This window comes from Cynocephalus volans, chromosome 10 (assembly GCF_027409185.1).
Source record: "Cynocephalus volans isolate mCynVol1 chromosome 10, mCynVol1.pri, whole genome shotgun sequence".
Classification (NCBI taxonomy): domain Eukaryota; kingdom Metazoa; phylum Chordata; class Mammalia; order Dermoptera; family Cynocephalidae; genus Cynocephalus; species Cynocephalus volans.
The window spans coordinates 105,232,588-105,248,754 of record NC_084469.1 but is presented as its reverse complement, the minus strand read 5'-3'; the positions used below and the strand labels follow the sequence as shown (position 1 = coordinate 105,248,754).

The window sequence follows — 16,167 nt, the reverse complement described above, 5'->3', positions numbered from 1 at the left end:
GCTATGCTTCACCAGCCTTTTGGGGGGATAGGGAGAACCAGAGACCACCACCACCACATGTAAAAAGGCTACTCAAGCAACCACACGGCTGCCAAAAATCAGCTAGAGCTTAGGTTACGCACCGTTTGACCAGCCTGTGCTTGCTTCCTTGGGAAGAGCTTGACACATGTGCAGAGACATCTAAAGCATGTGTAGGTGACTCTTCTTTTGAAAGGCAGAGGGCGTCTTTGTAAACTTTCTACTCGCAGTTTCCCTATAATTTCCCCATTTAAACTATAAAAGATGCTGCAGTCTATCTCAGCTAGCTTCTCATTTGGACACAGCGCCAATACTACACACGCAACTGAATAACGGACCACGTCTTTCTGGTTTTTCCATTGGGCTGGCTCCGTGTGCTTCTTTGGACTAAATAGGTGTGTTTTTTATTATTTTAATTTTTTTCATTGTACATGTTTATGAGGTACAGTTTGTTGTTTCAATACATGCATGTGTTGTGTAATGATCTAAATAGTTAGCATATCTATCACCTAAACATTTAGCATTTCTTTGTGGTTATCATATTCAAGATCCTCTTTTCTGGCCATCTTAAAATATATAATACTATATTATTAGCTGTTGTCACCCTAGAGCACCAGAACTTATTCTTCTAATCTAACTGTAACTTTGTAACTGTGTGCCAGTCTTAAATAGGTGTGATCTTCCTCGAGAAAATCACGGAAACAGAGAGCTAGATTTTGTTAGCCTCTATCCCAGAAAATTGGTGGAGCACTCCTGGGCTCTTGTAGAATTCAATGACTGGCCTTATCACGTCCTGGTTGCCCGGCAGCAACTGCTTCAGGTTTACGATCCTCCCGCTGGACTAATGGTTCACCAGTGATGTCACCAATCCCACGTTCACGAAGTGAACTGAAGTCCAGGTTATATACCTTTCCACTAGGAGGGTGAATCCAGTGTCAGCTGAGATGGCCTTTAAGTGTTTCAGGTGGAATATTCAAATTGATCATGAGATCCAGGTCACAGATTTTGTCCAGGGATTCAGTATTTCCACACGTCCTAGGAAAACCATCCAGCAGCCAGTCCTGGTCGTGCCTGTTCTCCACTTGCAACATCCTTAGGTGTGTGGTCATGAGATCTGAACCAAAAGACCTTTCTCTATGTACTGCTTTGCCATCTCACCAACTTCTGTGTTGGCCTTGACGCTCTCCTGCAAAAAGCGGAGAAATGCTGGAGGCCAAAGTTCTGGGTGACCCTCTGGCGCCCAGTGCCCTTGCTGAGGATGACCGTACGCAGGAGTTTGGAAGCCATTGCCTTCGTGAGCAGGGGACAGGGGAGGACCACACAGGCAACCCAGACAGCGGCCCTGGACGGAACCCCAGGAATTTTGTTTCTTGACCCCTGCCTCTGGCACCTTCTGCTCGTGTGGGGCCTAAACAGTTTTAAGTGTATAGTTCAGTGGCATTAAGTACATTCATGCTGTTGTGCAACTGTCACCACCATCATCTCCAGAATTTTCTCATCTTCCCAAACTGAAACTGTCCCCATTAAACACTCACTCCCCACCCCCTGGCACCCACCATTCTACTTTCTGTCTTTATGAATTTGACTACTCTAGGGACCTCCTATAAGTGGAATCATGTGGCATTTGTCTTTTTGCAACTGGCTTATTTCACTGAGTATAATGTCCTCCAGGTTCATCCATGTTGTAGCAGGTGTCAGAATTTCCTTTCTTTTTAAGGCTGAGTAATATTTCATTGTATGTATATATTTCGCTTTGTTTATTCGTTTATCTGTCATTGGACATTTGGGTTGTTTCCATTTATTTGCTGCTGTGAATAGTGGTGATATGAACATGGGTGTACAAACACTCCTTGAGGCCCTTTCAATTTGGGGGGGTATATACCCAAAAGCGGAATTGCTGGATCATATGGTAATTCTGTGTTTAGTTTTTTGGTTGTCATATCTCTCAAATCTTATATAGTTTATCGCAGTCTGTCCTTGAACTTCCATTTCCTCTTCCATTGACTCATGGAGAAACCAGATCAATTGTCCTATAGAGTATCTCCTATTGTGAATCATCTGTTTGAAACTATTTTTGAGCATCCTGCTAACCGAGGTGGCTTTGCCCATCAGCAGGACCCCCACCCAGGCATCGTGCACACCACAGCAAACTAACCATAGCAAACATGACTGATTCCACCTTGCAAAACAGCTTCATGAGAATTTTGAACATTTTTGTTGGCCACCTTCTGAAATTCTGATTGAATTTCATTGCCACCGTTTTGATGTCTTCCTGTGACTGACAAGTCACTCCTTTCTGTGTGTGTGACTATTTTCTTCAATCCTGCTTTCCAGGCAGGCATCTTTTACAGCCACATGTCTGTGTTGTCCGCCAACAACATCCCAATCCATCCACCCATTCACACAGGTCTCAGCAGACTGCACCAGCACAATTATTTATCTTATTTCCAGTGGTCTGTCTCATCCACTAGAATGTCTCTGGCAGGGATACACATCTGTCTTGTTCACGGCCGTGTCCCCAGAGCCTGAGACCAAGGCTGGCACCCAGCCGGTGCTTGGTAAATATCTGTTGAATGAATGCACTCGATGAGAATGAGTGAGAGTTACTGCTAACCAGCCAAGTGGATTTGGGTTAACCATCCATTCAAGGTTAACAAAGTTCAATGGTTTCCTTAGTTTTATTTTATATATATATATATATATATATGTTGTTGTTGTTGTTGGCTGGCTGCTATGGGGATCTGAACTCTTGACCTTGGTGTTATAAGGCTGCACTCTAACCAACTGAGCTAACTGGCAAACCTACTATCCTATGTAAAGTGTGGCACTTACACTTGTCTGATTCCTCTGCTCTGCTTAAATTTTCCCTATTGGCACTGATGACCAACTCATATGTATTTTTATACTCATATTTGGCTTTTTTTTTTCTTTTTGGTGGCTGGCCTGAATGGGGATCTGAACCCTTGACCTTGGTGTCACAACACTGTGCTCTAACCAAGTGAGCTAACCAGCCAGCCTCATATTTGGCTTTTTATCTTGTCAATTGTCTGTATTCTCTCCACTGGCTCGACAAGGGCACGAGTTTCTGTCTGGTTCTCTGTGTCTCCAGCTTCTGAACAGGAGCCGGTGAGCTACAGCCAGGTGACAACATCTCTCCCGATGCCTGATTTTGTATGGCCCATGGGCTAAGAATGATTTTTACATTTTTAAGTGGTTGAAAACAATCAAAAGAAGAAGGATATTTCTTTTTATGTTTTAATTTACTATGAGTTGACACAAAATAACTATATCTTTATGGGGTACAATGTGATGTTTTGATACATTGTGGAATGATCAAATCAGGGGAATTAATATATCAAGCACCTCAAATTACTTTCTTAGTAGTAAGAGCATTTAAAATCCTCTCTTTTGTCTATTTTGAGATATCGAATACATAATTATTAACGATAGTGACCATGCTGTGCAATAGATCACCCAAACTTATTCCTGTCTAACAAAAACTTTGTACCCATTAACCAACTTCTCCCGTTTCCCAGTCCACCTTCCCGCCCCCAGCCTCTCGTAGCCACTATTCTACTCTTAATTCTGTGAGTTTGACTTTTTTTAGAGTAATATTTCTTATGTGAAAGTTCTATGACATTCAAAATTCAGCGTCTATCAAATTTTTTTGGAATGCAGCCTTGTCTGTGTGAATATTGTCTGTGGCTGCTTTTGCACTGCAACAGCAGAGTTGTCTTTGCAACAGAGACTGTCTGACTTTCAGAGCCTGGGGTATTTCCTCCGGGGCCCTTTGTAGAAGAGGTTTGCAGACCCCTGGGCTAGAACAACGCCTGGCACATAGCACGGGCTGGATAAGCAGCTTGGCGGTTCTCCCTCGTGCTTACCCTCTGTCACCCGCAGCTGCCACAACTGGCCACCAGGTGGCGCTGTGGCTCCTGAGCCGGGCTGGCGCCGGGCAGCGGAAGCGAGGAGCGGTCGTTTCACCCTCCCGGGTCCTCATCTCCCTGCCTCATCCTTCCTGCCGCTGATGGACAGAGTTCTGAGCAATGCAAGCCAGCACCATATAAGAATTCAATTCTTATCATGTAATAATCAATCATTACATATGTGGCTATTTTTTTTTTCATGCACAGAGGGCTTGGTAAAGACAAGCTAGGGGACTTGGAATTTGCAGGGCCTGACAGGTTATAGGTGGGTCCTGAGGTCAAGGGTGGGGTCTGTCTAGCTTCTCTCTGGGGTGTGGTGGAGTGTCTGGTCTGGGAACCCAACGGCCCAGGTTCCAATCCCAGCTCTTCCACTCACTAACTCTGATTCCGGTAAGCAGGGTCCTTTCCCCTCTCTGCACCCCAGTTCCCTCATCTGTAAAATGGGAGTAACAATAGCACCCACCTCTGGGACTCATACAAAGTTAAATTCAATGCATTATTATATGGTAAGCATTTAGAACAGTGCAGGCAAACAGTAAGCACTTGAAAACCGTTTTCTATGGTTCCACCGAGGGTAAGCTGTTAAGCCTCTTGAGGCCTCAGTTTACACAGTTAAGAAAAAAAAGAATAGCAGCTTGTTTAGACATCACAGTTAAACTGAAATCTAACCTTTAAGAAGGACCTGCTTGGGAATCAGAGCACTTTCTTTGTCCTTTGTCTTTGGGAGGCAGGTTGGACAATTCTAGCCTAGTTTATATAAAAAAAAAAAATAGGTCTGGTCCCAGGGAACTTCTTTTTCAGTGCAGCTGGCTGATTTTTAGTGCAGAAAGACCCTCCTTTTGTCCTTTGAATTAGCAGCTTTGGCTGCGACCAGCTGTGGAAGGCCTGCAGAAGGCCCCTCAGAGATGGGGGTCCCCTGTCACAGATCATCTATCAGATTCTCCTTGCTAGTCTTTGGAATGCAAGCAGCTTGTGAACAGATGTCCCAGGTTACTCCAGAGCCATAGAGAGGTCATCCACATAGATGTTCGGGTACATAGGGATCCATCGATTATTCACTCAACAATCATTGACATCTGTTATGCATTGGGCACTTTTCTAAGCAATATTTTCTAAGCAGGCTTGGAGACCTGCAAGCCCCTCAGAGCAATTGAACCCTAGGTTCAATGTGACTTTTCCATCTAGGATTTATCTGTTCCTTGGGTTTTTGATCCTGGGAGCAACGGTGCCATTTCTCACCCTCTTCTCGTGGGGTCTGCATGCTCCTGCTAATCCCTGTCTTATTCTGCCACCATCACTCTCAGATTCTATCCTGTCAATTCTTCAAGTCTCTTTTGATAGTGTCTGTGCACACTGTCGGCTCTTCCAACTGCTTCCACCTGGGTGGGATCGATTGGCTTCACCTCTGCCTATGCTTCCACCATTACTGCTCTCATTTCGGTCAAGTCCCACCAGCCTCCCTTCTATTTCCTGCATTTTCAAATGTGTTTCATCTCAAGGCCTTTGCGCTTGCTCTGCCTGAAACCTTCTTCCCTTATGGCTTTTTCTTGCATTTGGTCTTAGCACAAATGTCACCTCTTCATGTAGACCTTCCCTCTTCTGGGCTATTGTTCTTTATGTGGGATCATCCTGTTTATTATGTAAACTTATGTGTTTCCTTCTAAATTGGGCTGCCGGCTCTGTGAGGGCAGGTGTTTTGTTTTTTGCTTTTGCCTTTTGTCTGTCTTGTCTGCTACTGTGTCTCTCTAGTGCTTAGAAAAATGCCCAGTGCATCAGTGTTTGTTGAGCAAATACCTGATGGATCCCTGTGAACTTGAACATCCACATTGGTCCATTCATTTTGCTTAAAACAAAATACTTGGAGTTGGATACTTTGTAAAAAAAAAAAAAAAAATGGAATCTGTTGCTTACAGTTTCTGAGGCTGGGAAGTCCAAAGTCCAGGGAACGCATTTGGTGAAGGCCTTGGTGGTGGTGACAGTGAGGCAGAGGTCTCACATGGCAGAATGGCAGAGCAGAGCGAGAGAGAGCTCTTCATGTACTTTCCTTTTAAATCCCTTAGAATCATGCCCATGATCGGGCCATGCCCATGATCGGGCCGAGCCCATGGAGCACTCGGGAGAGTGCGGCACTGGGAGCACAGCGTCGCTCCCGCCGCGGGTTCGGATCCTATATAGGTATGGCCGGTGCACTTACTGGCTGAGTGCCGGTCACGAAAAAGACAAAAAGAAAAAAAAAAAAGAACCATGCCCATGACCACCATTAGACAATTCACTATGACAGGGTCCTTACAATCTAGTCACCTCTTCAAGGCCCCACGTTTCAATGATCATAATAGGATTTCCCATCCTCAACAGTTACAAGGCGGATTAAGCTTCAATAATTTTGGGGGGGCATTCAATACACTGCAACCTGGGATGTTTAAAATATCCTGATGCCCAGGCCATATGGCATTAAATATGACTCTCGAGGTTGGGGGTGGGGAGGGAGTTCATACACTAGCGTTTTTAAAGTTCCCAGGCAATTCTAATAGGTCATTGTCTTCCACTTTACTTACAATACACTCAGAGAAGGCTCCAGAGTTTATACAAAATTTGGAAATTTGAAATCTTCTGGGGGTGAAAAAAAAAAGCAGTATGTCTAATCCATTCCTAAGCCAAACACGAAATTATTCTCATATGATTCATGGTTTGGATTCTTATTCTTTTGGCTTCAGTGATCTCCTTTCTGTGTATTCAGAGCAGATATTCAGCTGGGACGCATTGGTACAGCTGATTGTTCAAACAGGAAAATATTTCCATACCCATTTAGTAAATAGCTGTTGTCTGGAACCCCTGAGAGAGATTCTCCCACCCACATGAGTCCCTTCCTGGGACTTCCATGCCTCTTAACAATCCATACACCAGGGGTCCTGCCTCCTACTGGTTGTTAAGTATTTTAAACTTTGCGCTGGTGTGTTTGACCTGCTCACCCACATCTATGTCTTTGGTTTTCATGTCTGAGCAGGTGAGTATCTCGACTAGGTAGGAGGGTTGGTTTGTAAACTCAGGAGTGTGAGAAAGCGCCCCTGCATTTGGAGAGGGGGGTGATGCTGATTGCAATCCTGGTCTGACATTGACCAGCTGGACAAGTTACCTGACTTCTCTGTGCCTCAGTTTCCTCATGAGTAAAATAGTAATAATACCCTCCCCATAGGTGTGGGGTGAGGGTTAGGTGGATGAACGCATGGACAGTCCTTAGAATAGGGCCAGGTTAACATCATATAAGGGTCAGTATTTGTATTAATTATCTATTGCTGCATATCTAATGGTCACAAACTATATGACAAGTGACCACAAACTTAGTGGCCTTCAGCAACACGTATTTGTTATCTTACAGCTCTTGTGGGTCAGGAATCTCAGTGTGGCTTACCTTGGTCTTCTGCTTCAAGGTCTCTCCCAAGCCATCAGTCTAGGTGTGACCAGGATTGGGTCTCATCTGAAGGCTCGACTGTGGAAGGATTTGCTTCCAAGCTCACCTGGTTCTTGGCAACATTCAATCCCTTGTGAACTGTTGTACTAAAGGCCTCAGTTCCTAGCTGGCTGTTGGCCAGAGCCTGGCCTCTGTTCCTCCCCAACATGGCAGCTTGATTCATCAAAGCCATCATAAGGAGAGTATCTGCTAGCAAGACAGAAGTCAGAATCTTTTGTAATCTAATCATGGAAGTGACATCTCTTCAACATTGAAGTATCCCATTGGTTAGAAGCAAGTTCCTCAGGAGAGGGAATTACACAAGGTTATGAGTACCATATGCAGACCACTTAGGCCATCCTAGGAGTTGTCTACTATAGTGTTTTGGTTTTTTTTTTTCCACTTTCTGGATGTAAGTGATTTAATCTTGGTCATCATTGCTCCCTCTTGGGGCATGGGTTTTATGAAGCTTCAAAGCATCTGAAAAAACAAAACAAAACAAACAACCCCCAAAAGGCTGGCAGGTTAGCACAGTTGGTTAGAGTACAGCCTTGTAACACCAAAGTCAATGTTTTGGATCCCTGTACTGGCCAGCTGCCAAACAAACAAACAAAAAAGCATCTGGAAGCCCCTCAAATCTTCAGTTCACACTGGTTACCTCTGAGACCCTCCCTTGCCTGCAGGGTCCCCTCAAGTTGGAGACTCGATGGCTTGTGAGCTTATTTTGGAGCTTTGGAATCTTTGAGGTGGTGCAGAACCCTGTGTCACCCCCAACCCCCCATGCATCCTTTCACTCATGGGGAACACCTAGGGAGTGGGCTCCAAGCTGCACCTGGGGGGTCCCCCAGCCTCCATGTCCTCTCAGTTGCTACCCTCAAAGGCATCCTCCTCCCCCCTGCCCTCCTCAGCCACACCTGGTATAATTTCTTCAGTGAGTTCAAGATTTCCTAAGAAATAAGAGAGGTGTTGATATTCAAGAATATTTATTTCCTCTGAGGTAGGAGACCACAACTTCCTGTAATAGAGTCTCATGTCAGAGGAAAGGGAGTCAGGGGTGGGGTGCTGAAATGGAGAGGAGGGTTTCCTGGGGCAGGGTGGGACAGGTATGCTACTAAGGGAGGACAGCCACGGTGCCCACAAGGGTGGAAAACAGCACATCAGGGTCACCAATCAAGAAAGAGTCAAGTGGGCGAGGCTGGCCAAGTTCTTAAGTCATTTAAAGCAACAACAATTATTTCTCATGATTCTTTAAATCAGGGATTTGTTGGAACTCAACTGGATGGTTCTGCTGAAGTCTCTTACTTGGCTGCATTAGGTTGATGGCTGGGCTGAGCTGGAGAGTCCAAGGCCTTGCTCATATGGTTGGTACCTTAGAGCTTTTTCAGTGTACCCTTTTTCTCCATGTGGCTAGCTTGGGCTTTCTCACAGAATGGTGGTAGTAGGACGTTCAAGAGTCTTTCAGGAGGGAGCATGTCAAACTTGAAGGCAGAAGCTGTAAGTCTCTTAAAGGAGGTAGCCAGGTTTGAAGGCACTCAAATATGTTGGGGAGCCTTGAATTTATCCCATTATAATTGGGCAGGCTATTGGAGGTCTTTTGGAAGGAGGAGGTAACATTGCATTAGTGTTTGACAAAGTAATTTCAGAAGAGAGTATAGATCAGTAGGAAAAACAGAGTCTGGGGACAGAAACCCCAGATCTTTCCACTCTGTGTGACTATGTGTGTTTTATTTAACTTTCCTGAGCTCTCAGTTGCATCATCTGTGAAATAAGAGAAGAATCTCCACCTTACACATCCTACAGGGCTTTTATAAGAACCAAATAAGGAAGTATTCATAAAGTACTTTGTAAACCAGGATTGCCAACCTCAATTGTCTTCAGAACCCAAGTGGGTAACAGATGACTGGGGCAACTTTCATGTCAGGGAGACAATAGGGAGTGGTGAGGCCTGTGGCAAACTAAAGATCTCCAGTCCCTCGTGAAGGATATGGCCATTATTCAATAGAAGCTGATTGCTGCCATGCAGAAATGTGAACTCAAGTGTGACTAAATCTTCTGGTTTTTTGAGAAAAGGCAAACGTTTAGTTTTTTCATGCAATCTCTTGACTTTTTCTTAATATACTTATATCTTGAGATGTAGATAGATCAAGGAAGCAATATGTGAGCTCTCAGTTTGTAACAACTGCTCTAAACTCTCGTACACAATACAAATACTAGTTATTAATTTTGTCATGGATTTTTAAAACTGGGAAGACAAGATGAACCAGAGGGAGGTGTGAGGGGGGAGATGCTAGTGAGTCAGGGGATATCTGAACTAGGACAGTAGTGTTGGAACAAACGGTGGGGAAAGGATCCCAGACACATTTAAGGAGAATCAATAGGACTCACTGACTAATTGACTAGGATGAAGATTCTTAACATTTTTTGAACTGTGGAGCCTCCTACAGTCTGATGAAGTGAAGGGACCCCTTCTCGAAATTGTGTTTTTAAATGCATACTATTAGACCAATTTTATTGAAAATTAGTTATCAAAATCTCTTAGACAACAGCTTTGTCACACAGTCACAAATGTGCTTCTTTAAGAACACACAAAAAACAAGAGTTAGTGACAGACCTAACAATTTCAAGGTAGCAATGAGAGTAAACGAATTTCAAGATATCTGCAATAATCGTAATGTGACATAAAAATGTGGTTTCTGTTGATGACAAAGTCACAGGTGCTTCTAACACTGCTAATACTGCAGTGATTTGTTGCCTCCTTTCGTAATTATAGCTAGAGGGAGTGAAAAGTAACAGGTGACTTTTTTCCCATCCAAATTTACAGACTGCCTGAATTATAAACAAGTGAGGTATCACTTCGTCTAGGGGGTGAAGGAAGAGGTGAATTCAGAAGGAACTCTGAGGCTTCTAGTCTTGGGAGGGTCAAAGTGGAGCTATCTAGGAGGCTGTAAGAAATTAGGGGATAGAGAAGAGGTGAAAGACAGGGGGTAGAACTAGAGCCTGGGAGAATTGTAAGAAACAAAGCAGAGTGGTTAAGCCTGTGAATACAGGAGCCAAAATGCTTGGCTTCAAATCCTGCTTTTTTTTTTTTTTTTTTTTTTTATTTTGTCGATATACAATGTGGTTGATTATTGTGGTCCATTACCGAGACCTCCCTCCCTCCTCCCTCTCCCCCCTCCCACCCAACAATGTCCTTTCTGTTTGCTTGTTGTATCAACTTCAGGGAATTATAGTTGTTATGTCTTCTTCCCCAGCCCCCCCCGGGTTTTTTTGTGTGTGTGTGTGTGTGTGTGAATTTATTTATTTATTTTTAGCTCCCACCAATAAGTGAGAACATGTGGTATTTCTCTTTCTGTGCCTGACTTGTTTCACTTAATATAATTCTCTCAAGGCCCATCCATGTTGTTGCAAATGGCAGTATTTCATTCGTTTTTATAGCTGCGTAGTATTCCATTGTGTAGATGTACCACATTTTCCGTATCCACTCATCTGATGATGGACATTTGGGCTGGTTCCAACTCTTGGCTATTGTAAAGAGTGCTGCGATGAACATTGGGGAACAGGTATACCTTCGACTTGATGATTTCCATTCCTCTGGGTATATTCCCAACAGTGGGATAGCTGGGTCGTATGGTAGATCTATCTGCAATTGTTTGAGGAACCTCCATACCATTTTCCATAGAGGCTGCACCATTTTGCAGTCCCACCAACAATGCATGAGAGTTCCTTTTTCTCCGCAACCTCACCAGCATTTATCATTCAGGGTCTTTTGGATTTTAGCCATCCTAACTGGAGTTAGATGGTATCTCAGTGTGGTTTTGATTTGCATTTCCCGGATGCTGAGTGATGTGGAGCATTTTTTCATATGTCTGTTGGCCATTTGTATATCTTCCTTAGAGAAGTGCCTACTTAGCTCTTTTGCCCATTTTTTAATTGGGTTGCTTGTTTTCTTCTTGTAAAGTTGTTTGAGTTCCTTATATATTCTGGATATTAATCCTTTGTCAGATGTATATTTTGCAAATATTTTCTCCCACTCTGTTGGTTGTCTTTTAACTCTGTTAACTGTTTCTTTTGCTGTTCAGAAGCTTTTTAGTTTGATATAATCCCATTTGTTTATTTTTCCTTTGGTTGCCCGTGCTTTTGGGGTCGTATTCATGAAGTCTGTGTCCAGTCCTATTTCCTGAAGTGTTTCTCCCATGTTTTCTTTAAGAAGTTTTATTGTTTCAGGGTGTATATTTAAATCCTTAATCCATTTTGAGTTGATTTTAGTATACAGTGAGAGGTATGGATCTAGTTTCATTCTCCTGCATATGGATATCCAGTTATCCCAGCACCATTTGCTGAAGAGGCAGTCCCTTCCCCAGTGAATAGGCTTGGTGCCTTTGTCAAAGATCAGATGGAAGTAAGTGTGTGGGTTGATTTCTGGATTCTCTATTCTATTCCATTGGTCAGTGTGTCTGTTTTTATGCCAGTACCATACTGTTTTGGTTATTATAGCTTTGTAGTATAGCTTAAAGTCAGGTAGTGTTATGCCTCCAGCTTTATTTTTTTTGCTCAGCATTGCTTTGGCGATGCGTGGTCTTTTATTGTTCCATATAAATGTCTGGATAGTTTTTTCCATTTCTGAGAAAAATGTCTTTGGAATTTTGATGGGGATTGCATTGAATTTGTATATCACTTTGGGTAGTATGGACATTTTCACTATGTTGATTCTTCCAATCCAAGAGCATGGGATATCTTTCCATCTTCTTGTATCCTCTCTAATTTCTCTCAGCAGTGGTTTGTAGTTCTCATTATAGAGATTTTTCACCTCCTTGGTTAACTCAATTCCTAAGTATTTTATTTTTGGGGTGGCTATTGTAAATGGGCAGGCTTTCTTGATTTCTCGTTCTGCATGTTCACTATTGGAGAAAAGAAATGCTACTGATTTTTGTGTGTTGATTTTGTATCCTGCTACTGTGCTGAAATCATTTATCAATTCCAGCAGTTTTTTGTAGAGGTTTTAGGCTGTTCGATATATAGGATCATGTCATCTGCAAACAGGGACAGTTTGACTTCCTCTTTTCCAATCTGGATGCCCTTTATTTCCTTCTCTTCTCTGATTGCTCTGGCTAGTACTTCCAACACTATGTTGAATAGGAGTGGTGAGAGTGGGCATCCTTGTCTAGTTCCTGTTCTTAAAGGAAAAGCTTTCAGCTTTTCCCCATTCAGGATGATATTGGCAGTGGGTTTGTCATATATGGCTTTAATTATGTTGAGATACTTTCCCTCTATACCTAACTTATAGAGGGTCTTTGTCATGAATGAGTGCTGAACTTTATCAAATGCTTTTTCAACATCTATAGAGATGATCATATGGTCCTTGTTTTCGAGTTTATTAATACGGTGTATCACATTTATTGATTTGCATATGTTGAACCAACCTTGCATCCCTGTGATGAATCCCACTTGATCATGGTGAATAATTTTACGTATGTGTTGCTGTATTCTGCTTGCTAGTATTTAGTGAGGATTTTTGCATCTATATTCATCAAGGATATTGGCCTGTAGTTTTCTTTTTTGGTTATATCTTTACCTGGTTTTGGTATCAGGATGATGTTTGCTTCATAGAATGAGTTTGGGAGATTTGCGTCTGTTTCGATCTTTTGGAATAGTTTGTAAAGAATCAGTGTCAATTCCTCTTTGAATGTTTGGTAAAATTCTGCTGTGAATCCATCTGGTCCTGGGCTTTTCTTTGTTGGGAGCCTTCTGATAACAGCTTCAATCTCCTTTATTGTTATTGGTCTGTTCAAATTTTCTACGTCTTCATGGTTCAGTTTTGGGAGCTTGTGTGTGTCCAGAAATTTATCCATTTTCTCCAGATTTTCAAATTTGTTTGCGTATAGTTGTTTATAGTAGTCTCGAATGATTCCTTGTATTTCAGATGAATCAGTTGTAATATCGCCTTTTTCATTTCTAATTATTGTTATTTGAGTCTTCTCTCTTCTTTTTTTTGTTAGCCATGCTAATGGTTTGTCAATTTTATTTATCTTTTCAAAAAACCAACTTTTTGATTCATTGATCTTTTGAATTGTTTTTTGGGTTTCAATTTCATTCAGTTCTGCTCTGATCTTAATGATTTCTTTCCGTCTGCTAACTTTAGGTTTGGATTGTTCTTGTTTTTCTAGTTCTTTAAGGTGAAGTGTTCGGTTGTTCACTTGCCATCTTTCCATTCTTCTGAAGTGAGCATTTAATGCAATAATTTTCCCCCTTAATACTGCTTTTGCAGTATCCCACAGGTTTTGGTATGATGTATCATTATTTTCATTAGTTTCAATAAATTTTTTGATTTCCTGCTTGATTTCTTCTTGGACCCATATGTCATTAAGTAGAATGCTGTTTAATTTCCATGTGTTTGTATAGTTTCCAGAGTTTCGTTTGTTATTAATTTCTAGTTTTAATCCATTGTGGTCTGAGAAGATACATGGGATAATTCCAATTTTTTTGAATTTATTGAGACTTGATTTGTGACCTAATATGTGATCTATCCTGGAAAATGATCCATGTGCTGATGAGAAGAATGAATGTTCTGAGGTTGTTGGATGGAATGTTCTGTAGATATCTGCCAATTCCAATTGGTCCAGAGTCTTGTTTAGATCTTGTGTTTCTCTACTGATTCTTTGCCTAGATGATCTGTCTAATATTGACAGTGGGGTGTTCAGGTCCCCTGCTATTATGGTATTAGTGTCTATTTCCTTCTTTAGGTCTAATAGAGTTTGTTTTATAAATCTGGCTGCTCCAACATTGGGTGCGTACATATTTATGATTGTTATGTCTTCTTGATGGATCAGTCCTTTTATCATTAAGTAGTGTCCCTCATTGTCTCTTTTTATGGTTTTTAGTTTAAAGTCTATTTTGTCAGATATAAGAATAGCTACTCCAGCTCGTTTTTCTTTTCTGTTTGCATGGTAAATCTTTTTCCATCCTTTCACTCTTAGTCTGTGTGAATCTTTATGGGTGAGGTGGGTCTCTTGTAGGCAGCATATAGTTGGGTCCTCCTTTTTGATCCAGTCAGCCAGTCTGTGTCTTTTGATTGGGGAATTTAAGCCTTTTACATTAAGAGTTGTTATTGGAAGGTGTTGATTTATTCCTAGCATTTTATTGGTTGTTTGGTTGTCTTAGGTGTCTTTTGTTCCTTGCTTTCTGATTTACTGTTTGGTTTCTGTGTTTGTTGGTTCCTTAGGTTGTAGATAGTGTTTTTGTTTGCTTGTTTTCTCTTCATGAATGCCATTTTTATTATACTAGTGGGTTTTGATTTTTCTTGGGTTTTTATGGCAGTGGTAGTTATTTTTCAGGAACCAAACCCAGTGCTCCCTTGAGGATTTCTTGTAAGGGTGGTCGTGTGGTAGTGAACTCCCGCAGTTTTTGTTTGTCTGAGACATATACTATTTGCCCTTCATTTCGGAAGGATAGCCTTGCAGGGTAGAGTATTCTCGGCTGGCAATCTTTGTCTTTTAGTATTTTGAATATATCATCCCATTCCTTTCTAGCTTTTAGAGTTTGTGATGAAAAGTCTGATGTTAGCCTGATTGGGGCTCCCTTATAGGTGATTTGACGCTTCTCTCTTGCAGCTTTTAAGATTCTCTCTTTGTCTCTGAGTTTTGCCAATTTGACTATAACATGTCTTGGAGAAGGCCTTTTTGGGTTGAATACGTTTAGAGATCGTTGAGCTTCCTGGATCTGAAGATCTGTGATTTTTCCTATACCTGGGAAGTTTTCTGCCACTATTTTGTTGAATATGTTTTCAATGGAATCTCCATTTTCCTCCCCTTCTGGAATACCCATGACTCGGATATTTGAGCGCTTAAGGTTGTCTGATATCTCTCTCAGATTTTCTTCAATGTCCTTGATTCTTTTTTCTTTCTTTTTGTCTGCTTGTGTTATTTCAAACAGCCCATCTTCAAGTTCAGAGGTTCTCTCTTCAACTTCAACAAGCCTGCTGGTTAAACTCTCCGTTGTGTTTTTTATTTCGCTGAATAACTTCTTCAGTTCAGCAAGTTCTGCTACATTTTTTTTCAGGACATTGATTTCCTCGTACATTTCCTCTTTCAGATCCTGTATACTTTTCCTCATTTCATCATGATGTCTAGCTGAGTTTTCTTGTATCTCATTCAGTTTCCTTAGAATTATCACTTGAAATTCCTTGTCAGTCATTTTAAGGGCTTCTTGTTCTATAGGATCTAGAGTTTGAGATTTATTAACTTTTGGTGGTGTACTTTCTTGATTTTTTGTATTTCTGGTATCTTTTTTTTGATGTTTATTCATTGTGGCAGGGGGTTTCACAGTCCACTGGTTTTAGACTAATGACTAACTAAGATGTTGCTGTGGTTGCCAATTTCGTATGGCTACATCCGTGACTGCTCAGTTGGCCTCTAGTGCCTTGTGTGTATGGTTGCCTCGGGTCTTGGGCCTCTCCGGGGAGCCACCTTTCTGGTCAGCTTGGACTCTGCTGGGCTGGTGGATCACGTACCACAGGGTGTGTGATCTCTGTTGAGCTTTCACTTCCCGTGCAGGACTTCTCCCTGTTCTGTGTGCTCTGGCCCAGGCTGTTGGATCGTGCAGTGGCAACCCCACAGGGTGTGTGGTTTCTGTCGAGTCTCCGCCTCCCTGGCCGCATGTCTCCCCACTCTGTGCTCACTGTGCTGGGCTGGGACGTGTCTTCTGCAACCCTCGTCTATCAGCTGGGCCTTCAAGACCCTGCTCTGCATCACCTCACCCAGGAAGTCTACCAGGTTTCTG

General features: G+C 42.2%; 1 pseudogene; it reads right to left on the bottom strand.

Moving 5' to 3' along the window:
* Positions 1-682: 682 nt before the first annotated feature.
* On the bottom strand, positions 683-1,305 carry LOC134389669 (adenylate kinase 4, mitochondrial-like; annotated as a pseudogene).
* Between the last annotated feature and the right edge of the window lie 14,862 nt (positions 1,306-16,167).